Source organism: Gossypium arboreum, chromosome 12, assembly GCF_025698485.1.
Source record: "Gossypium arboreum isolate Shixiya-1 chromosome 12, ASM2569848v2, whole genome shotgun sequence".
Lineage (NCBI taxonomy): Eukaryota > Viridiplantae > Streptophyta > Magnoliopsida > Malvales > Malvaceae > Gossypium > Gossypium arboreum.
In genome coordinates, this window is record NC_069081.1 from 96,000,848 (window position 1) to 96,025,961 (window position 25,114).

At 29.5% G+C, this 25,114-nt stretch overlaps 1 long non-coding RNA gene and 1 pseudogene across 1 annotated transcript; both read left to right on the plus strand.

Annotated features, from left to right (window-relative positions):
* Window positions 1-701: 701 nt before the first annotated feature.
* LOC128285688 (uncharacterized) lies at window positions 702-1,630 on the plus strand. Its single transcript, XR_008276220.1, has 2 exons — window positions 702-846; window positions 1,168-1,630. It is a non-coding gene; the product is annotated as an uncharacterized LOC128285688 (long non-coding RNA).
* Window positions 1,631-11,180: 9,550 nt separating this feature from the next.
* LOC108478078 (protein ASPARTIC PROTEASE IN GUARD CELL 2-like) lies at window positions 11,181-12,622 on the plus strand (annotated as a pseudogene).
* Window positions 12,623-25,114: the final 12,492 nt, after the last annotated feature.

Here is a 25,114-nt window from a genome sequence, read left to right on the forward strand (position 1 = left end):
TAATAATAATAATATGTATATAACGTGGTATTAAAGATGTGTATAATATAGTATTTAAATATGTATACATATATTTATTAGGAATAATAATAATATTGAAAATAACTATAAATATATACATAAAATATATAAATATATAAGTATTAATTGAAACTAAAAATAATTCTAATAATAGAAAAATATACTAATAATAATAATAATAACGATAATGGTAAATATAATAGTAAATAATATTAAAAATAATAAAAATGGTAAAAGTAATGTATAAACTAAATTAAATCTGAAAAAAAAAGGACTAAATTCGAAACAAAAATGAAATTTTAGGGCAAATTTAAAAATAAAAGTCAGAGAATGGACCCATTCGAAGGGCGCGAAGGACATGGGGGATTAAAAAAGAAATTTTCCCATTCTTCAAAACGCTGTGCTTCACACGGGACCAAAACGAAACAAATATGAAACTTTATGGGCGAAATTAAAAGGAAAGAAAGGGGAATGGGACCACATTGAAACCGGCCTCAAAAGCGGAGGGACTGAGGGCGCAAATAGACCCTCAGTCAAAAAACACGCGAATCCTAAGCAGGTTGGAGTCGGGTCTCGGGTCAGGGTAGCTAAACGACGCCGTTTTGGGTGCTGAGTGTTTGCCCCAAAATGACGTCGTACCAGGGGCTTATAAAAGTAATATTTTTTTTTGAAATTTCATTTTTTCTGAGATTAAGAAAAAAAAAGAAAGAGAGAGGGTTTTTCTCTCTGGAGAAAACCCGGAACTGGCCAGGGGATCCGGCTATCATCCTCGCCGTGGCTCCGTCGTGTCGGCCACCGTACACGGTGGCCGGAAATCGCCCAGAGGTAAATTTTTTTTTTCTCTTATATTTATCTAATATATATATGTATTGCTTTTATTAGAGTAGAGATGATATATGCAAATAAATTCAAAAAAAGATAAAAAGATAAAAAGGTAAATAGACCTTTGATTCGGACTTTTGTATCCCTTGCTGCGATTTCGAGTATATATTGAAGCCTTTTTTATGTTATTTCCCTCTTATATTTCGAAAACAAGAAAGAAAATCCCCAACCTTATACCCGATTCTCTTGTGGCTTATATGGCCTATTTTTTACAAGGATTTCAACCTTTTCTGCACACTGTCTTTTCTTCTTTTAATATTGCAGGCGAACGGCGGTGGAGGCAGGTGCCACTTGCACTGACGATGTGACTGAGGCGGTGGGATTAGGTGATTTAGGATTTCAGCTTTTTTGAAACCCTAAATTGATTAGTTGGGTCTGTTTGGGGTTATTTGGGCTAGGGCTTTTTTAGGGATTGGGCTAATGTAATGGGGTTAGGTTGGGTTTTTTAGTTGGTCCGTTGGGCTTAGTTAAATTTGGGCCTGTGCAGTGAATATTGAGGAATAAGTCAACTTAGCAATTATGACAATTAAGTAGTTGACAGTTAGTCTGTGAAGAAGGTAGTAATTTCTGTTATAGAATTAGTTGGATTAACTAGAATAAAAATTATTAGAGCTTATATCAACTTGTTAATTAGCTCCTGCTATATAAATAGCATAGGTTTGGTTGTCTAGATTTAAGTGAGTTTTTCAATCAAAGAATTAAGAGTTTACTTCTCCTAGTCTGTTAATTTTCTGGTTTTTGTTGCTGTTCCACAGTTGGAATTGATTTGCCAATGAGCCGCCATGCATGCATATGAATATCATATACAAACCACCTTTGCTTTTAAACCAATCTTCCACTCAATAAAGGAAAAAAAGGTCCTTGTATTAATAATATTATTATAAATTTAATTATTTGTATTAAACCCTAATTGTACATGATATGATCACAAAAGAAACATACCATATGTAGGTAATGTATTAATATCTACTATTAGATGTTTGCTGGGAAAACAGACTCTTAATTAATATTTAATATACTTAAAATTCTTGTTCAACTGAATGGAAGAAGTGACACATTTAAATTAATTTTGAAATTATTATTATTGGAAAATTTTTATCTAAATATTTTTCAGTCGAATGAGAACTCAAATCTTAATATTTATAATTACCTAAATATATTGATAACATGGAAATATGGAAAATTTAAAAAAAAATTTAAAAAAAAAAGGTTAAAAGTGGGATTTGAAGGAGAAGTTGAAGAGATAGCCAAAAAGGTTTTAAATAAATGTAGTTGACAGGTATTTTAAAAGATTAATGTTTGAAAAAGGCAGGGGCCATGACACATATTTCAACTTGTAAAAGAGGACTTGGCTGCATTGATGGCTCGCTCCTATGTTTGTTTCTTTTAACGTAAATATTCAGTGCATTACGTTTAAAAACGTCATGACAAATATTAGGATCATTTAAATATTTATAGTCACAAAGTCACCTTTTAATTACGATCTTAGAACAAATTTGAGAGTTATGATGCCTATGTTAGATTCGCAAAATAAGTGCCTCTTTGTTGTTGGGATTTATTTTTAAATTTCACAGGGAGTGATAAGAATCTTAAAAGTTATTTGTAAAATAAAAATTATATTATCAATATATCAAATATAACTTTTATTATTATTTAAAAATTTTATATATGAAAGTATCATTTAATTAAAAAATTTGTATTACTAAATCGAGACTAAATTATAAACTTTTGAAACATAAAATATAATACTACTTTATTATGAACAAACAATAACCAATCTGTTTAAGCCCTTGCTTGTCTTAAGGGCAAAGCAATAAATTATATAATGATGAAAATAAAATTATAAAATTTTGAGAAGATAAAATCTAAAAAAAGAAAATTGTATTAAAAAATCAATTAAATTATTAGTTGTTCGGAGGTGCTAAAACAAAAATTTACATTTAATCATAGTATGGCATCTAAACGCTCTTGAATTATCACCCAACACCAACCAACCATGCTTGAGCTTAGGAAGCAAATTGATTATGATGGCCCCATCCCATGGAGAAGGATATAGTCACATCATTCCATCTCTATGCAATGATTATAATCTTTAATGCTTGGTCCGGTCCATGGATTTACGAACTTTGAATGCACCTCTCATTATGAAAAGGACCAAAAAGAAATTAAAAGGAAATTTGATTGATGAAACACCAAAAGAATTATATTTTGTTGATATTTTTAAATTCCACTCATATGAGTATGATAATAAATAATTAGAATGTGAAGATAAATACATATTAGATTATTAAGGTATAATGATTTATTTGGTTCTTTAATTTTATAAAAGAATTTATTTTAGCTTTTCATTTAATTTTTTTGTCTCTTTTAATCTTTAAACTCGTGTTGTTTATCAAATTACCCTCCAAAATGTATGACAAAATTAACGTTTGCTGACATGACAAATACATGGATTGCCATACCAGTAATTAATTATTTTTTTTAAAGTTAAAAAAATTAAAATATATTTTAAATGAATTAATCGACGATGTAGCATCTACTTGTATGCCACATTAGCAAAATTAATAAACTTTAATTTTTCTATCTATTTTGAGATAATTTGACAAGCAATGCAAGTTCAAAGACTAAAGATACAAAAATTAAATAAAAAAATTAAAATAATTATTTTTTATAAAATTAGAGGATCAAATAAATCATTATACCAATTATTAATGTTAAAAGTTATAAATATATTTAAATATAGTTATAATTAAAATAATAATATAAACATGGCATACAAGAATACACATAGTCAAACCTAAAATATTGTATTACTTGGTTGAAGTTGAGCTTTATATATAATATAATTATACATATTTAATTAAGTGAAGTTTCTCAAAGCCATGATAGTAATCTAATTGATACTAACATAGTTTCCATCACACAGTTAAAATTCTTTTATTAAATTTATTGATATGAGATTCTATTTTTTAAGTATTCATTTTATAATCATGTAAAATGATATTATTGTAATGAATTTAAATCTAACAAAAATTTGAACAATGTTAATACCTTTTTAAATTTACGACCACAATTTAATTAGAATAAAATATCTAAACTAATTAATATCATTATAAACATTAAGATACCAAATTATATCAAAATTAAATCTCAAATTTAAACATACTTCAACCAGAGCTTTCTCAATTAAAAGTGCATACAAGATGCTGAAGGAGGACTCTTGGAACTCCAGGGACAAATTATGGAAAACGGTGTGGAAAATCCCGGGCCCACAAAGAGTTCGCTTCTTTTTCTGGATAGTGCTTAAACAGAAACTCCTCACTAATGTGGAAAGAGTGAGGCGTGGTTTAGCGAACGATGCTTCTTATTCGATTTGTGGACATGCTTCTGAGAACATCTTGCATATCATTCGGGATTGCACTGTGGCTAAGGAGGTTTGGAAACAGGTTGTTCCAAGAAACCAACAATCTCTTTTTTTCTTTAACCCTTTACACGAATGGATCTCTTTCAATTTACAGGATACTTCGAGGGTTCATGGTGGGGATATTATATGGGCTTGCCTCTTTGGATTGTTAGCTTGGCGTCTATGGAAGAATCGCAACCTTTCCATCTTTCAAATGAAATCATGAAGTCCCAATGAAATCATTAAAGTCTCAATATGCTGGGCTAAACAAGCGTCTTTGGATTCTAGAAGTATTTCGAGTGACTATACTGTTTTACCCCTTAAAGAGCCGACATCCAAGGATTGGATTTATCTCAATGCTGATGGTGCTGTTTCCAGAACATCCGGAAGAGCAGCTGCGGAAGGAGTCATTTGGGATAGCACAGGAAACTGGATAATGGGATACAATCGATTCATTGGGAATTGTTCAATTTTCGATGCAGAACTATGGGGCATTGGATGGCCTAAAGCTTATCCAACGGAGAGGACATGACAATGTGATTATTCACTCTGATAGTTTGGAGGTAGTCAAAGCCATTCATGAGAATGATTCGAAGAAACCAACATCGGCTCTTCTTAGGAGAATACATCAGATTTTGTCTCAAGAAAGACAATGGATTATAAGACATATTCCCAGGGAAGAGAATCAAAGTGCAGACTATCTTGCTAAAATGGCTCTTGAAAGAGGGGGGATCTTCACCTGATTGACTCTCCTCCAGATGAAATGCTAGTTTATCTTGAGGCAGATAAAGAGAGGATTTTTGTATCTATCGGAACTTTATTGTAGTTTATCTTTGTTTGTTTTTTTCACAAAAAAAATTAAAATTTAATCATTTTATATAATTAAAAATAAATGTATCAATATTGAAGTTTAACCATTATTATTAATAATGTAAAAAAAGAAGAAGCAAGAACATGTGTCAAAGAAGGAAGGTCTTAGAATCTTCCTTTTATATATGGTAGTATAGATATGCTCATATCACTCAATGTACTTACTATCAAAATTTCACATAATTTTGATTAGTATAATAATAAAATTAATTCTTAATATTTATGTATTTTATTAATTTAATCTTATTTTTAAAAAATTAATAAATTTAATCCTTAACCTTTGTACATTTTATCAATTTGGTTCTAATTATAAAACTTTTAAAGAAGAATCTAAAAAATAGAAGTATAATATATATATAAAATTGAGAATTCCTGAAAAAAATAAAATAAAAGATGGAGTAGGTAGGGTGAGTAGTAAGTACAAATATTTGGAATGATTTGTGAAATATGAAGGAAATATAGGATTTTCAATATTCATGTAAAAATTTAGAAGTCTATCCACTTTACACCTAATATTTTCTTAAACTCATTTCTTACTCTTCATCCTCACCCCTTCTTTGCTTTCTTACAAAACCTACATTCAAAATCAATTGTTTATGCAACTAAAAGTTGGTTCTCAATTTGATATCCATTCTAGCTTCCAATCTTAACTTAATTTATGGATCTAGTGGTTCAAATTTTAATAGCAGCAGACGAAGGAGGGCTCATGTTTTTGAATGGCTTTAATGGAGGAAGATTCTATCATGGAAAAGGTCAAGAATGAGGAGAAATAAATGGGAAGAAACTTTTTTGTTTCTATAACAATATTTAAAATTAATTTCACATATTTGTTCAGGTTTAAGTGTGCTTTTAGGCACCAATTGATTATAATCTTTTGTTCGCATCATAAAGGTACCAAAATGCAATATTTTGACTTTTTGGCCTAATGTCTTGATTCTCAAGATAAAGGTATCGGTACTTGGTGTTTTTTTTCAAAATTTTCAAACATCGAACCTTAAAATGGTATCGATACAAAAGGTAAGGTGTCGACACCTTCAATTTAAATTGATTTTTCTGAAACATCGAAACTAAAAAGGATATTGGTACCTAATAGAGGTATCAATACCTATTTCGAAAACTTTAAAAATATTGTAATTTGGTCATAATACTCGAGTCAACAAAAGAGTTTTCATAAGCTCTATTAAGGCTCGAATTTAATTGCATATCATAACGTGAATGTATTTATGTCTTGGTGGAATGTTTGAATATTTTATTTACGATGTATTTGACCTTAATTACTTCAAAAATAGATGTGACCTCCTGTAACTCGGACTCGATAATCAAATTAAGTAAGAGACGTTACAATTGTTGAAATAAATTCACATCAATAAAATTCTTGTGAGATTTAAAATAAAGGATGATTCGTAAAGTGTTGCAACCATTGTTAAGAATGGTAACTTCCATTAGAACGAATGTCCAAAACTCAACATTGGAAAGGATCTAAAGTTACATGCTTACATATGACAATCCGATAATCTGGAATTCATTGGATATTCAAACACAAATTTTGTTGGATATGTTGGTTTTGAAAATCGACATTTAAATATATTTTATGTTTTCCGGAACAATCATATCGTGGGGAAATGCCCAAAAGGAAAATATTGGTGGCCACTTCTACTATGTAAATGGAGTTTGTATTGTGTTTTGAAGCTACTTCACAAGGTATTTGGTTAAGAAGCTTCATTGTGGGGCTTGGATTTGTTAGGTCTATCTCTTCACCCATACGAATAAAATGTAAATTAAGTAAAAATAATAATATATAATATTAACTTTTATAAAATTATATAAAAATAATTTGTCTCATAAGAAATTTTTTTTATAAATAAGTTATGATAAAAAATTATAGCATTTTTTATGAATAAGTGTATTATTTTTATAATATATAGTATAGACACATAAATAAGTTATGTCCATATTTAGCAATAATTTTTTATAAATAAATATATTATAACATTTTTATAACATGTAAATTTGTTTATAATATTTTTTTTGCCATAACTCGAAACCTTTTGGGATTTAAATAATATAATTTTTGGTTATAACTTTATAAAATACACAAATTATTTTTAGAATTTATAATATAAGAATTTTTTATAATCATCCCAAACACTCATACATATTTATATTTATATTTATAATATAATTTTATAACTTGTATAAAAATAATCTTTTTAAAAGGTAGATTTGAGTGTAATTTTCTATGTAATTACTCAAATTCTTACCCTCCTGAAAATTGAAAAGTATAATTGGGATGCTCCAATTACACCTAATTTGGCAGCTGTACTTAACAATTACAATAGTTACCCAAACATATTATTCTTATCTAATTACAAACAATTACATTCAAATCCAATTATTAAGTGGCTTTCTAAATACTATCTTAATCATCGCATTCCAAAATCTCTAAAAATTGCTAATTAATAACACCATGAAAGGGAAGCTGCATAAACACCCACAATTTTGACCTATCTAGTATTGTAAATCCAATGAAATTGATCTCTTATTGTGTAACTTATCAACAAGTCCAATTAAGAGTTAGATGAAGTAATATTTTGTTTTTGTTGTTAGATCATGATTTAATGGCAAGGTAGTTGTGAGAGTTTTGTAATTTTATATCCAAATTTATTAATAATTTATTCTTAAATTTGGACTGTATATGGAACTTGTTTTAAATCTAAAAATAAATGGGTCAGCTGAATAAGAAACTTCGCTTCCTCAAATCATTCACCTTTTGAGAGAAAGGGATAATTTAGTACAACTAGAATTATCAAGTACTCACATTGGCCTTTGTAAAGATGAATGAAAAAGCCACACAATAAACAGAAATTAAACAATTTAGATTAATTTATGGAAAGAGGAAAAAAAAACAAACAAACCCAAGTTTATTAAACTAATCAATCCAAAGTTTGGAAGGCATGATCTCAAAGGTCTTCTGTGGCAGCCCTAATAGTTGTCCATTTCATAAGTTAATTGCAGGTACAGATGGCGTTTCTTTGGTTTATAGCATTTTCTGTAATTCCAAATATTAGTTGCCATCTCCTTCAGTTAGATGGATACGAACCAAACCAACATTGTTTCCTCCAGCTTGTTGAAGGGTTCAAATTTAGAAAAGTAATCAATCATTCACACTTGGGGTCAAGATAACACCACTCATATCAAGCGAAAGAAAAAAAAGTACACTGTAACACTTCCTACCCATATCCATCATCAGAACAGGATACGAGAGATTATCATAACTTATCGAATCATTATTAATTAGGGGAATAAGTAAAATAAAGTAAACATGTAATATTTAATAAATTCGTATAACATGATACTTAACTTACCGCTTCTTTATATTCAACATAATTGTGCAAAGCATAATTATTCGAATTGATCATGAGCCCTAATACCTATTCTTATCACATTGTTTGTCATATAATTTATATAAATATCAAGAAACATGTATGGGCTTAACTTTCATTAAATTTCTCATATGCATATACTTTTACAGATCATTTATTCACATAACTTATAACAATCAAATCTATGTATTTTAAATACGCTTTTATAACAATTTGTCTTGATTTCAGACTATCTCATATTGGAGCTTTACTCATCAAATCATTTGAAATACTATCTTTATACAAATAGTACACTTGAGTTGCACAATTCTATAATTATGAACAAACGCATTTATAAAATATATTCCATGTTCATATATCATAGTCTCATGTCTCCATATATCAAATATATATACCATCATTTTCTTGTGTTTGAGATAAACACATATAACCATACATAAGCATGAAAATACTTACCACATTCTTTCACACATATTCCACTTATAACATTTTTTTTTTATATTTGGCTTGACATTTACTAAGCAATATCAGATATTCATTTATTAGGCAATATCAAATATTAAAATTATTCTTTAACATATATAACATTTAATTCAAACATGAATTTATAACATTTTTCATTTTAACAAAGTTTAACATTTACCAAATATAATTGAGCATGTAATTAATTTATGCATAAGTCACTCACATATTTTCCTCTTCCTCCTCTCCATTCCACATCCTTAATGTATATAGCACAGTTGTAAGTAATATTATCTATAATTTTTACTATTTACTTATATGAATATTCAAGTTGTCCATCTATATCATAGTCACTAAATTATTTTTATCTTAAGCTACAGAACTCAAAATTAAGATCTGTTAATTTTCCCTGAAACTAGATTAATGTATCTTCTTACCATAAAATTTTCAGGATTTTTGGTTTAACCAATAAGTATAGTTTATTCTTTAAATTCACCCCTGTTCTGCGGTCTAACAGTTCCGACCCCTTTTCACTAAAAACTAATTATCTCCTCGTACTGGATTCGAATAATGTTTCAATTTGTTTCTCTTGAAAATAGACTCACTCAGAATTCTAAACATATAAATTTAAGCCCTGATTATTTTTCTTAAATTTTTTATGATTTTCTAAAGTCAAAACAAGGGAACCCGAAATCATTCTGACCTTGTCTCATAAAATTTATTATATCTCATGATTTACAATTCCATTGCTTACATAATTTCCTCTATAAAAAACTAGACTCAATAAGCTTTAATTTCATATTTTATTCATTCTCAAATTTTATTTCTACAATTTTTGGTAATTTTTCAAAGTTAGACTACTGCCGCTGTTCAAAACAGTTTTAATGCAAAATGTTGATTTCCATTTTACCCCAAATTTCACAGTTCATACAATTCAGTCCTTGCTCAATTAACTCTTCAATTGAGCTAATTTTTCTCAATTAATACTTTAGTCTATCATTTTAAACTACTTCATAACCCCTGAAAATCAGAACTTTAGCACTAGACCTTAATTCCAAATTCTTTCATAATTAGGTCCTAAAATCAATTTCCATCAATTTTACTTGATAAAATCATCATACATCAAAATTAAAGTTTCAATTCTATATTTATTCATCATATGCTTCCAGCACTCATCCATAGCAACTTTAAAAATTAGCCATGGAATCAAAAACTAATGACATAGCAAGTTGGACCTAATTGTAAAAGTCTAAAATCTTAGAAATTTCAAGGAGAAAACAAGAATTAAACTTACATGAAGCTAGAGTATGAAAACCAGCTTGAACCCTCTTCCATGGTTGTTTTTCAGCTGATGAAAAAGAAGAGAAATAAAGAGAATTATAGATATTCCATTCTAGTCCCCTTTTTATTTAGTAAATTTTGTTATTTTCCCATTTTGCCCTTATTTCCTCAATTTTCCTGATTTTTTCTCTACTTGTGCAGCCCAAAGTATCTCCTTTAGGCTTGTTTTCACTTTAGGTCCTTCTTCATTTGACAATTGAGCTATTTAATCCTTCTAGCAACTTTTGCACCTTTTTCAATTTAGTCTTTTTTATTTAATTAATCACCCAAATGTCAAAATTTTCTAACAAAATTTTAATACTACCTTATTGACACTCCGTAAATATTTATAAAAATATTTATGGCTCGGTTTATAACACCGAGATCTCGATACCTTTTTTTCTTAATTTCTTAATAAAATAAATCTTTATAAAACACAATTTACTATTTCAAAAATATTTTAAAAGCTACATTTGGCTCATAAATATTAAATAATATATCTACGAGTTCATTTTTTGAATTTGGTGGTATCGAACCACTATTTCCGACAACACTGAAATTTGGGCTATTACATACCCCCGCCCCGAAAAATAAAAAAGAGAGTTGGAACATAAACAAGCACAAGACATTCCCCAAGTTTTTGGTCAGTCCAAAAACAAACCTATACCAAAACCAAAACAGATATAAATACTGCTTGCTTTGCTTTGCTTTAATCCTCAATTATTATTCCAAACCCCACATGTCTTTTGGCCTCTATATATGCCCACACTAACCCAAAACCACCCGGAACCCTCCACCTTTCTCTAAAACCCCTAAATAAACCACCAAATCTCTCACCCATGTTAGCTTCCTCAGCGCTACCAATAGTCCTAGTGGCAATACTACACTTAAGTCTAAGCAGTGTCGCCATTGCTTGCTATCCCGACTTTCAACTCTTGAACATCAAACAAACTTTCATTGGGACAAAAATACCCAGGCCTCTCCAAACATCTGAGATCACCAAGTTTCCGATGTTAGTGAAACTCAAGGGAAATGGAAGCTGAAACTTGTCCATAGGGACAAGTTATCTTCCAACACTAGTGGTACTTTTCGCGACCATAGCCTTCGTTTTCATGAACGCATGCAAAGGGACGTGAAAAGGGTTGCAAATCTCCTACGACGCCTCTCTGGCGGTGAAGGCCATGACGGAGGTGTTGTTTATGAGGTGAACGATTTTGGGTCAGATGTCGTTTCAGGGATAGACCAAGGAAGTGGGGAGTATTTTGTGAGAATAGGCGTTGGTAGCCCACCAAAAAGTCAATACGTGGTCATTGATTCGGGCAGTGATATTGTTTGGGTCCAGTGCCAGCCTTGAGGTCAATGTTATAAGGAATCTGACCCGGTTTTTTATTCGGCTGATTCTGCTTCTTACGCTGGCATCTCTTGCTGTTTCACCGTTTGTGACCGGATTGAGAATTCAGGTTACAATGCTGGTCAATGCCGATACGAGGTTTTGTATGGTGATGGGTCTTATACAACAGGGACACTAGCGCTTGAAACACTCACTTCCAGTCGAACTGTGGTTAAAAATGTGGCTATTGGGTGTGGCCACATTAACCGGGGCATGTTCATTGGGGTAGCTGGGTTACTGAGTCTTGGAGGTGGATCCTTGTCGCTAGGGGGTCAATTGGGTGGTCAAATAGTGGGTGCTTTTAGTTACTGTTTAGTCAATCAGGGCTCCGATGTATCCGGATCACTAGAATTCGGTCGTGGAGCAATGCTAGCAGGTGCTGCATGGGTCAATTTGCTATGTAACCTACAGGCCCTGAGCTTTTATTATGTAGGGTTCTCGGGTTTAGAAGTAGGTGGCATCCGAATGCTTGTATCTGAAGGCATTTTTTAGCTTACCGAATTAGGGTATGGAGGGGTTGTTATGGACATCAGAACTGCCGTGTCAAGGTTTCCGATCTTGGCTTAGAATGCCTTGCGTGATGCCTTTATCGCACAAACAGCTAACTTATCTCGAATCTCCACAGTATCCATATTCAATACATGTTATAACTTATCGAATTTTGTAATGATTCGAGTTCCAACGATGTCGTTTTATTTTTCAGGCGGACCCATCTTGACCTTACCGGCAAGTAACTTTCTTATACCAGTTGATGATATGGGTACTTTCTGTCTTGCATTTGCTTCCTCCACATTTGGACTTTCAATAATAGGGAACATCCAGCAAGAGGGGATCCAAATTTCCTTTGATGGAGCCCACGGATCCGTTGGTTTTGGCCCCAATGTTTGCTAAGCTGATGATGTGAATAAATAGTAAATTTATTATCCCTAGTTAAAATATATATTATTAATACATAAGAGTCTGATGTATTAATAATGCCATGTGCTGCTTGTATCATATTATAATTTATGGTTTTCTTTAAAGTTCTTGCCTCATTCCTTATGTATAAAGTGTTAATTTTAATGACAATGATCAATACATAAATAAATTACATAGAAAAGAAAGAAACATAGAAAAGAATATTCTACTTGGATATTACAACTAAGTAGTCTATTTGGGTTATAAGGTTAAGGGTGGAAACGACCTTGATCAATTGACATGCATAACACATTCCTCATTGCCCGTTATCTTCACACATGGAGATTCTATTGGCTCTATTTGTCCAGCAAGGCTGTAGAGTGGAGTGTTGGAATGATGAGGGCTATGACTTTGGGTTTGGGGCCAGGGAGGAGCCATCACTATGGTGAACATGTGAAGGCAGCGCCATCACTGGGCCCCTGTTTAAGCCCTCCCAACAAGCAATGACTTTTGCAATATTTTTTACACCACTTTTTCAAGATTGATTAGGTTAAGACGAAACTCCAACTTAATATCTCTAATAAAGGCATTAGGGGGTATTTTACCAGTTTAGATTTAGAACCAAAGACCGCCCAAAAGTTGTAATTTGTTTAGTTAAAGAATGGGGTTTCAAGAAAAAGAAAAAGGCGTTGGCAGGCAATTACGATCCTTCGTGATATACTTGAAAATTTTGTTCTCACACCCTTCCTCCTAAAACCAATGCTTGTGAAAGCTAAAAGTGATGGTGGTTGGGCAGTCTTTATCACCTGTCAGTGCTTGTCTGTCTTAAATGAAGATTAAACCCCTAATAAGTAATAGTTAATAATTCACTTCTGCCAATTTGATTACCAAAATTCAATCCGGACTGAGGATAATGAGGAAAGAGAAGTAAAAGAAAATAGGAGGAAAATGACGAGTGAGTGGATGAACAACAACTTTAACATGGGAATTCATTAAAAGCAGGAAAACGAAAATACAAATACCAATGTATGTAATGTAGAACCAAAAACTCATTTTAACAAGTCTAAGAAAGTGAGATTTACACATGTACATCTATAATCTTATTTTCTATCACTAATAGGGTCTCTAATTTTGAAAACTAAACTAATTGACCTCCTCAAAATTATTAACCCACAATCATTCAAGCTTTTGTAATAATTAAAATAATCGAATTGATTTGTCGATTAAGTTGAATTTTTGAATTTTGAGTTATATTTTGTGAATTTGGATTAATATATACATCATATCATTCATAATCTATCAATAATTCATATAAAAGTAATAAGTTATTATTATATTTCCATTAACAAAAAATTATATTACTTTTACTTTTACTTTGACTAGTACATTTTAATCATTTATATAATAAATATCTTTATATTTCTTATATAAAATTTTATAAAATTTACTATGATCAGTTTATTGATGGTTAAGATAAATAAAAATGAAATTGTGAAGAGTTCAATTATGCTAAGATCTTGACAGTAACTACTGTAAAGCACAATCAATGACAAAGTATATCTGAGATCAATGAATACTCAAACTATCGAGGTTATCATTCGAGAACCTCACATGTATTATTTATACAAAGCTCCTTAACTACCTTAACTGCTAATAACAAGAATATACCAGGTTGTGCAATCGAGTAGTTGACTTTTACCAGAAGATCAACTATATTCTAACCATATTCTAACTGAATTAGCTTCACAGCTTGACTTATAAGTTAGTCCTTCACTTTCAAGGCACTGTTGGAGTATTACCAATGACCTATTATATGATGATTGTAATAACGTACTTTTACCTAGTTTATTAGTAAAGGCATTGTCATTATTGTTTACAGTCTTTATTTCTGTGTTAAATAAATTGTATAATGATAAAGTCCTAAGCATGATATGATTATTCTTGAAGGTCCTTAGTCAAGTATTATTGTAGGCTTGGACAACTATAATGCATTGAGATTAATATGTGCTTAGTTGATGGTAAGTTTTGTTATGGATATAAATGTGCAATATGTTAGAAAACAATATATTAGACTAACTCACCAGTGATAATGATTTCGTCCACATATATAAGAATATATATGATAGTATCCTCTCCAAGCTTAAAAAACAATGAGGCGTCAGATTTGGCTGATGTAAAGCCAACTGAAAGCAAATGTTGTTTTAATTTATCGAACCATGCTCTAAGAGCATGCTTGAGGCTGCATAGACCCTTGTTGAGCTTGCAAACCAGTTGTTGATTTTAAGAATATTGTCCATACCTTAGTATTTGAATCATAAACACCTCTTCTATCAAATCTTCATTTAAAAAGGCATTGTTGATGTCAATTTGTCACAACTTCCAACCCTTTGAGATAACAAAAGAGATATCATCTTAAATTGTAACAAGCTTCACAATGAGACTAAAGGTGTCATGCTAGTTAAAGCTTACCACTTATGGCGCTCACATAAAAGTGAAAAATGGCAAAAAGAATATCAAGTGCCTCACCGCAAAAAGAATTAACTAGTAAATTTCCAATGTTATCATTGTTATAGAGTAGGAACAATGAATTTTTAGGGTTGACATTCAATCCAAAACCACTAGATCAACAAGATTTTAACTTGTTGTACTAGGCCCTGAATAAAATTACTCACCACAGCCTTCATAACCAAGAAACAAATACACAAGATGTCAAGAGTAGAACAAAAAAGCAAGAGCAAAAATTTCAAATCCATAATGAGAGTACCGATTGAACACCAAGAGAAAAACAACTTATGAGCAAGAACTTATCAAATCACCAACCGAGATCAAAGACAAATACAACCAAGCAAATCACACCAACACCAGCTCAAAATAGCAAAAAAAGAAACCAAGTTAGCTGAGAAAATCACTTTGAATTATTCAAAAAATATTAGTTACTAAACAATCGAAGAGTAACATTGTTTCCAGTTATCAAACCTAGCTTTGAAAGTTTCAACACATTACCAACCACCAAGCAGCTTCACAAACAGACACCAACAACCAAATCAATCAACAATCAACATTTTCTAGTGATCAAAACTAGCTCTAATACCATGTTGAAATATGGTCTGAACACAAATAACAATTGAAAATTAACAAAAAGAAAATGAGAAAATCAACAAAGAAACATGAAAAAAAAATTGAAAAAGAAAAAATTACTTTTACATTGAAGTGGAAGTTATTGATTAATATTTGATAGATGTTATTTATAGCCACACAATACAGGTCATTAATTGTTAAAATAAACCAACCAAATCATTAACAACTTTAACAACTCATAGCTCATTCAGTTACATTGCAATTGATTTCAATTAATGTAACTAAATTCAATTGAGTCAACAAATACAATTAACAAAATATGATGTGCTTAATATTGCATACTCTAACCAATTTGCAAACTAGTTGTTGATTCTTAAAATGTTGTTCATACCAAGGTAGTTGAAGCATAAACACCTCTTCTATTATATCTCCATTTAAAAAGTCTTGTTGATGTCAACTTGTCTCACCTTCAACCTTCTGGGACTAGGTGTCTTGATAGTCAAAACCTACCACTTGTGAGTATCTTTTCCCAACTAGACGTTCCTTGTATCGAGTAATAGAACCATTTGAATTCCTCTTAAGCTTAAACAACCATTTGTACAACTGAATAGTTAACATTAACTAAATAAATAACATTTAACATAAGCTCGACTATATTCTAACTATATTCTAATTAAATTAGCTTGTCAACTTGACTCATCTATCGGTCCTTAACAATTTATGATATATCTTTCTTTTCTTTTCTTTTTCTTTTTCTTTTTTTTTTGTAGTTTTTACAAATGTTTTAATAACAATTAGAAATTTCTTTACACAAAAAAAAAACAACTAGAATTTTGTTTTTAGAGCAATATCAAAATAATTTATATATGTTAATTAGTTATTATTTTGGATAATATTACTTAAGTAAAATTATAATATATATTGAATATGTTATAAATATTTTAATCTTGATTTAATTTTTTATATTATAATATTTGAATTTTTGAATCGGTTAACATATATTAATTATATATAACAATATGAATAAAAATTTTATTTTAAACTCATTACAATAATTAAAAATACAATATTTATAAAAATTAATTAAAATTTAAATGTATAAAATCACATACGACACATGTGACATTAGAAACTAGTAAAATTATAATATGTTGAATTAATTTAGTATTTTTATAATATTGATTTAAAATTTAAATTCAAAATGGAAATGAATATAATAAAAATTAAAAAGAAATACCAATAGGTAATAAGTATTTTTTTAATTTTTGTAAGGACATTTTAAACATGCTATATAAACTTAATTGTGAATTATACTAGTTGTATAATAAAAATTAAGAAGAAATATCAATAGATAATAAGTTTTCATAGTTTAAAACTCAAATGTTTAATAATAGTTGTACGATAAAATGATTATGTTTTTAATGTATAATTTTTATCATTTATTTTAATAGCCAATGTAATTTTTTTAAAATTATATTTTATTATTCTATTATTTCATCCATAGATGATTAAATAATAAAAATATCTTGTAAAAATATTTTAAAAATAAAAGTTTAGAATTTAATGATTTAATTGTAAGTTAACTTTTATTTTAATAAAGCAATGGAATTTATTTTTATATATTTAGTTTATTTAAATTTAAATAAATTAATAAAAAGTTAAGAATATAAAAGAGCGATAATTAAAGTTTCTTGTCAACCAAAATTCAAATTATGTAATATGTAACTTGATTTTGTAACAAAAATTACATACTTAAATAGAGAAAGTTTAATTATTATTTTTAAATAAATTAATAAGAAAATTTATATTTAAAGTATATCAATTTTAACATAGATTAATAACATTTTAACTTTGTTTTGAAATTTTATAACTTAAATTTAAATAAATAATGCTGTATTTAGATAGCGTAATTTTGTTAATTTTAAAATTTTAAAAGATATTTACATCATTCACTTTTAATAATTAATTTGGTGTTTACACACATATGTAAATGGTACATGTTACATTCTTATCTGTGTCCTGATAAGTTAAGAAGACACCTTAGCAGTAAGCTTGCCATCAACAACTTGGGAGGTAATCTGCGAGCTTGCCTTTCTTGGATGACCACACGAGCAACAAATGGTCTAATTTTCATTGGGAACATGAAATATTTGGTCACTAAATATCACGTGGACCCAACTGTTTTACCCTATCAAGTCAGAATGAATGACAAGATTTGTCTTGTCACAGACATCCTTGTCCTATCAAAGATATCCCCAATGCACTCCGTAATAATGGCCAAATGTGAAGTCCAACACGTTAACATCAGCTTACACAGGACCCGAGCTTATAGATACATTCAGGAACAATGAAGAAGGGATCGACTCTTCAAGAATACCAAGCTTATACTATGTCAACGCTCATTCAACTTTAAACCTTTATATTCTTTTCACCTCCACTCTCCACAAATCTAGCTCTCCTTCTCGACTGGACAAACCAACCTTCGTAGCAACCGCCACTACCCCATTTGTACTCCCTCCTTGTTGTATCATTGTATCAAAGTACAAAATGTATTATCCTACTACATTGTATTATGATATATGCCATGGAGTATAATATATTTTGAAACATATCCTCTAAACCAACTATCATAAACAAGTTGATTTTAATTGCGTTCTGTGAAGCCCACAGCAGTTCAAAAAGGAAAAAGAATGGACTGAGGGAGCTAGAATTTGGTGCACGTTCAATATGTCTCAATTTTGAACTCATTTGTGGTGAGGTTGAAGGGAAAAGAAAGTGAAGTTTGTTCATAGCCATTTGCTCAAAAGGAGGCCAATCTTCCCTCCCTATATATCCTCTAACCAACAAACTTAAAAAGGAAAATGCAGGTTGATTGAGTTCATATTGACTTTTTTTTTTTTTACTTATCATTATCAATTTCCTTCCTTATATGTATAATGAAATAAGTTAACCATATATTAATGAGTAAATCTAATAGATTAAAAGCTCTCTATAATTCAATTCCCCATTACAAATAAAATTATTATATATCAATTTATTTATATTTAAATCAATCCTTTTAAGTTTAAGGTTATTTTCTTTTTGATATTTTTATGTTCGTTTCTTTTTTTATGATTGGGGTTTATACTTGTCCATTCTAATAATATTAAATTTTGTTCTCTTTTAATAGTGAAATGTGTTTTATCATTGCATTCAATACCTATTGATAAGTTGTTTTTTAAACAAAATATTTGTAAAGTTGTAACTATTTTTGTATTAGTATTATTTTTATCATATTCAAATAAATAAAAAATTTGATATTCTTATATTCATATCCTTCTTCTTTTCTTTTTTTTTTTTTTAAACCCAGAAATTCGTTTTTTTTTTTGTTATATTTAAGTACTTTATGTCATACTTATGTTTAAGTTACTATATATTTATATTAATTTTGAAAATTAATAATTATAAAAGATTTAATATAATATTATTTCGTATTTTTCTTGTAATAAACGGGCGAGCAATTCAGGCCGTAGCTTGTAAGGTTTGGATAATTGGTCCATTAGGAATTTGCACTTTAGTTTTTTCTTTTCCTTTTTTATTATTGGAAGTTAGGCTTATTTCGATTTGAAGTAAATCTATTTATGAGTTAAGTTATTCGATTAAATCTAAATGTTAGTTTAAAATATAGAAGAGTTTAATAAAAGTACGGGCCTATAAAATAGATTTGGACAAAAAAAATTTATTAAAAAAATAAGTTGAACCTTAAGTTTCACATTCGAGACTCTAGCTCAAATCGGATATATTTTATACTTTTAATAAATATATATTTTTATATTATGTAATTCATATAAGATAAAACTAAATATATAATCATATAAAACCACATAAACATTAAAGCATGTTGCCTAAATTTATAGTTGTAATAAAATTAAATATTAAATTAAAAATTATATCTTTTTAAAAATAATATGAATTGGCTTAAAATAAGTTTAGATTAGCTATTTATAAATATGAGTGGGCTTGAACAAAATGTTAGACCCATATTTCAGGCCGAGCTGAGTTAGAACAAACACAAATTGTACTAATATCATACATTGACTCGACCCGAATTTAGTTGATTATTTTAAAAATAATTTTAGGAAAATAACAATAAAATTACGTGGAAATTAGAAAAAATATTTTCATTAAAGATACTTTATAAAACTGAAAAATAAACATTTGAAACTTTTTCCTATCATCATTCACAACTTTCGGTCAAACTTAAAATTAATATAAATAAGTAGTAATCAATAACCAATACTGTATAAATTAGAAAAATATTTAGTAAGTATCAATAAAATTTATAAATGAGATTAATAAAATTATGTATAATTATTTTAAAATTAAAATATTTCATTGTTATTGTATAAAAAAATAATTCTTAAACTTAGATCATGTGTTGTGTATTCAGAAAGTTTAATTAGTTAAATTTGTCACGTTTGTATAATTACAAATAATTACATTTAAATTCAATTATTAAATAATTTTTAATTTGAAAAACATTGGTTTGATTTTTCATATCCAATTGCCAACTCAAAAAGAAATGTTGGAACAATTATTTCTCAAGTAAAAACATTAACAATGACTATCCCAAGCACTATTGAAACTAGCATTACAGATAAAATTCTAACAACATCAAATGGTTGTTAAGTAAAGGCTTCAAAATAGCCATTCTATGGTAGTGTCCCAAGAAATGACTCAACCACCAAATATGGCTTACATTTTTAATGCTACAATTAAACACCCGTGGTTGAAATATATTTACTAGTCATACTTTTATATTATATTATATGACTGTATCTCATCAGATATGGTGTGATCATCTCCAACTAATAAACCTAAATGATAGTGAAAAGTCACCCACCCACCCTGTGTAAGTGTAAGGTCCATTTGCTCGTTTTGGTCCGTCACTCATCCCCCATTTCTCCACAACTACTACTACGCTTTATGCCCTAAAACAGAAGAAAGAGACGACTCCTTTGCTTTTCACTTCCGTTTCTTTTTTCTTTAACCAGAAAGGCCTTGTCCTTTTACCACAATTTTCAGGTTAAAAGTGAGGCGTTCGGCGTTTGTTACTTTTACCATTTTCATTAAAAGCTCAAAATTTGAAATATGGGACACTTGCTTGCTATTTTTTGGATTTTCTCCCATCCACACACGCCTTATATGTCCAGGTGTCTGTGCCTACTCGGCATTGGGCATTGGCCACTACTATGTACCTGCTCTCTCTCTACCGGCCTTTTTACCTCGGCTAAAAATTAAAAACTCCTCATCTACACTTTATCACACACGTGATAAGATTTTAATATGATACTAAAAAGTGCCTTTATCAATTTTTATCCCACATGAAGGGTAAAATTTGATTCGATTTAAAAAATAAAAATTTTTAAATTTTGAGTTAATCAAATTAAATTATTTGATTTTTTAATTAAATTTGAATAAGTAATTTGAGTTTGAGTTAAGTCTAGTTAAATTTTATAATTGAATAATAGATTAGTGTAAACACCCTTTTGGTCCTTGTTAATTTTGAAAATGACCAAATTGGTCTTTCCGACAAAATTACAAAATAAAATTCAAAATAAATTTTCAAATTTTATATTATTGTTAAATATAAAGAATATATAAAGATAGTTAAAATTTTAATATTTTTCTAAAACAAGTATTTTAAAAACCTAGATAAGTTAATTAATTATTAAAGTTCATCATATTAAAATATCTTTTCTCCCTTTATTTTGCTTTGAAAAAATTTTAAAATTTATATGGTTTCAAATTTATGTGCTCTAACATGAAATTAGTTACATCAGAACAAAATTGTAATTTGACATGTTTAATTTAACATGAATAGTTTCACTCGATTCAACTTGACTTCAATTTCATTTCACTCAACTTAATTCAAAAAAAATTCAAATTGAGTTAAGATGATAAAATAGAACTCGTCAACTTGATTAACTCAAAAAATTTTCACTCAATTTGATTGAATGCTCACTCTTATGGTATAGGTATAATTAATTATTTCGTAATTCGTGATTGATTCTTTTAATAATGTCATCTTTAATGTTTGAACTTGAGTTTTCTTTCTGAGATTGCAATTGTAACGCCTTTTGCTCGACTCGATCATCAGGTTTAAGCTATAGGATGCCACAATTGTTGTCGGAGCAACTACCGTCAAATACACCATAAATAAATCATTCAAACATTAAATCATATCATAAACAAATTCACATTATGATACACAATTAAATCTAAGTTTTAATCGATATTACAAAAGTTATTTTGTTGACCCGAACATGAACTAGGATCAAATTGCAAAGTTTCAAAATTATAGGGCTAACATCATGGTCGCCAAACAGTTTGTCACGTCATGACTTCAAGCTACTTGATGTCGCGATGTAACTCACTATCGATCGACATATCTACGAGGAAGATTACTCATTGGGACGTGAACTTTTTTTTAAGTAAAATTTGACTCATAAGGTACCTATTTCATGCTCCAAACCCAACTTGTTCACAAATTCAACTAACACCAAACTTTTCTTTGAATCAAAACAATATCAAAAGCTTGCCAAAAAATTCAATCAACTATACTCAAGGTTCTATCAAAACCTTCATAGCATATACATCTTTTGAACTTCAACAATTCAATACCAAATATCGCATATTCAACAAGTTAATCCATTCCATTTTTACTTATATTACTTTACCTTAAAGCATGAAAATTCATACACCTTGTAACACGTCAAACCCGACCCTATGATTGGATCCGAGTTTGATGTGTTACTACTCAAAATCAGACTAGCTTATAGCAAAACAATTTGGCGAAAACTTTATAAAATTATTAAAAAATTATACATATAAACATATGATATATAGTTGTGGTTTTATCGAAGTTTGAATGAAATCATTAACAGTTTGAAATAACGTTCAAGCCATTTGGCATATAAATTCAAATATAATAACTTCATTAAACAAAATGCAAGAATTCAAATCCAAACATTAATACTTAATAGAAATCTTGTAAAAACAGAGCCTTGTCAATATATAAGTTCTTTATATAGATCATTTACAAAATACATTTATATGCCACCCCATGAGTTATGCATGATACAGGACAAAACAATTAGCTCACAATAACAGCAACACTCTAGCATAGTCCTTCTAATAAAGTCTTCTTCAGTCAGCAAGCCTGAGAAGGAAAAGGTAATAGAGAAAGTTCATATTAACTTAGTGAGTTTCAAGAAGAAAACCACATATCATTACTTACAACACAACCGAACTTTTCAGGGAAACTTACACATGATGAACATAGTATGCCCAATGACGTATACATAACACAGACATATTGAGTACGCCAACTTAGTTAACACATGGGCGTATATTGTACACCAACTTAACATAACTTAGACAATCCATCTTCATGCCCACCACGTACCCAGAATTCAAAATCAGAAGCATATCATACATTTACCCCCTTAACACCTCATATCATTTTCATTCAGAATAGCATGTTTTATCATGATATTTCAATTTGGTTTGCGAGATAGTTGCCCTACTGGAGCCTACACAAACATATCTCCTAATCTCCATCACATATCAGAAGCAAATGATACTGGCTTAAGTGTGAAGAATAGTGCTTACTTCATATCACAGATAGGCTGATGACTTTGGATAACCACCATCCACATATACACCTTTTATCCATTACAGAGGAGGATTACTTGCCTTACATGAATTATATAAACAAAGATATTTACAACACATGGAAGTAAGAAGGAACTCAACAGAAATTCTAGCACAATCTACAAAGCAAGTCATTTGTCTTTATCATGTGGACCATCATTAGCTTTTTAAGTTAAAAGAAATATATTTATGCATATGAGATCATTAATCTATCAAATCTGAACATGTATGCAATAATTAACAACACTTAATCCAGAATTAGGAAGTTTCCTTCATCATGTACCATTCTAACATCTATGCATGCAGTACAAAAAACACGTAAATGACTTCAATGATAACCTAAGGGTTCATCAGTAATTACCAGTGAGTTGGTTCTAACGTATAAGTTAGCTAGATACTGTGAACCTTTACTTTAATGAAGTTTCCTAAACTTAAGTTTTTCAGAGACTTCTAGAAGAAATTAAGGAAGAAGAAAACGTAAAAGTGTTTCATAAAGACCATTGCTATCTTTATATACTTAAGCAACGGAGACAAAGATTAGTGGAAAAATTTGAGAATCCCACTAACTCACTTGATTCACGTGATTAACTGCTCTTAACAAAATTTAGGTCATATCATTGACAGTAGTCTAGTTTTGTTCTAACTAGACATCAACTTGACTAACCAAATCACCATACTAAAATAATAAACAAATATAAACTATTGTGAATTTAACGAGTTCGCCCAAAGCATCTGGGTTGGCAGATATTTAATAAAAGAGTTCGTCAAACCTTATAGCTTGCTAAATTAGGATTTTACCAAATGGCGTATTACACAACATTCTATACTTAGCCAAAACAAATACTTTACTTACTCAAATCTATCCTTAATTTATCATCTATACGCCAAACAGTAGCCAAATATGGAGACTCCACTGGGCGGGCTATTACATACACAATACATCTCAAATATATATATAAGTCAAAATATGCCAATTCAAAAGCATTAATTTATAACATAACATAACATGATTCAACTTATTACATCTTATATAAATATATGTATCAAAATAACTTGAAAGCATCCTATGTATATACATGTCACAACTCAAGACTCAAATGACAAAAAAGTTATCGATTATGTGATAGTATAGTGTGAGCTTCGAGTCGATCCGGTTGACACATTTCGCAAAATTATTTACAAGGAAAAGGGAAAAGAAACATGGTAAGCATATTGAATACTTAGTAAGTTCATAGGAATTTAAAAAAACTTACCTCATTTTACAATTAAACACAACAAGCTACATAACTTGGCAAGGTTTGCTTAACATGACAAATCACAACAACAAGGTGAGCTTATCATATAATTAACCATAATGCCATATAAACATGTACTAAATTCAATCTATTTCAAAATCAATATCTCAACATCATACTCTTGTTCAATTCCACATTTATTCATTCAAGCATCAATCTCATGTTAATTCTTTTCAATTTTTTCTTTTCATTAGCTATTTAGCCTGGTGAACTCTAGTAAACGGATCCGGTTGCATAGGTGTCTCCAGTACAATAATTGCTTGTCTGAGTTGAATACATATTTGTGTCAGGTTAACTATCAATTTGACAAAATCACTAGATCAAACTTTAATATATTTCTATACTAGCCTTGTAAGTTTTAAATATTAATATTTACGGGCTTAGACAACGAAAATGGGGTTCCAAAACTGCTACTTTT